The sequence below is a fragment of the Monopterus albus genome, unplaced genomic scaffold, assembly GCF_001952655.1.
Source record: "Monopterus albus unplaced genomic scaffold, M_albus_1.0 scaffold376.1, whole genome shotgun sequence".
In the NCBI taxonomy this organism is placed as follows: Eukaryota; Metazoa; Chordata; class Actinopteri; order Synbranchiformes; family Synbranchidae; genus Monopterus; species Monopterus albus.
The window spans coordinates 88,002-88,979 of record NW_018128256.1 but is presented as its reverse complement, the minus strand read 5'-3'; positions in this window follow the sequence as shown (position 1 = coordinate 88,979).

The window sequence follows — 978 nt, the reverse complement described above, 5'->3', positions numbered from 1 at the left end:
GGTGGCCGGGCCTGCCACAATATGAACGGCATGTCCGACAGATATGGAAGGGTGGATATTGCCATTGTGCAGCAAAACGGCCTTCAAACTTAACAGTGATGAGTCAATAAACAGTCACCATTCTTTTGGGTGATGTTCACATCCGAGATCAGAAAGCAATCCATCGATGTCACTGCAAAAGGTCAGACTGTCAACCTGTCTGAAGAATTTTGTCAAATCTTCATGACGGTGCCGAAAAAATAAAATTTTTGTATCTGATGACAACAGGTTCCACCCTTGCAACCTTGATCCAAGCAGTTCTGCTTGACTCTTAGATAAATTCAAATCTCTGACAAGATCGTTGAGCTCTGCCTGAGAAATTAAATGAGGATCACTGGATGTTGATGGTTCAAAATCTGGATCATTGGAGCTGCAACAAGGGTCAATCGGTTTGTCTAGCTCTGTCTGCTCCTCTTTGTCCTCCAGCGTCCACGTCTCTGGCGGTTTTGGAACAGGAAGACTGTCATCGTGTGGTACTGGTCTCATTGCAGAGGCAAGGTTTGGGTACTCAATAAACTTCCTGTTCTTGGAAGAAAATCCTGAGACATTCATCATGCAGAACTAACAATCAGTTACATGATCCTTCTGCTCCCTCCAAATCATTGGGACAGCAAAAGGCATGGATGGACGCTCACCCTTCAGCCAAGCACGCAGACTGGTAGCACAAGATGCACAACATATATGAGGAGTCCATAATTTGTCCTGGTCTCCAATTTTGCATCCGAAGTATAACTCATATGCCTTCTTTATGAGAGCTGTCATACTCCGCTTCTGTGCTCTATGTGCCTAATCCGTGTTTGGCACATAGAGCGCATGCATAGCACCCGGTCTTCCCATCACGCCCCCAGTACTGACCAAACATGACTCTGTTTAGCTTCTGAGAGGAAGCTAAACAGACAAGGAATTATGAAGGAAACAGAGAGAATAAGATGGGAGGTG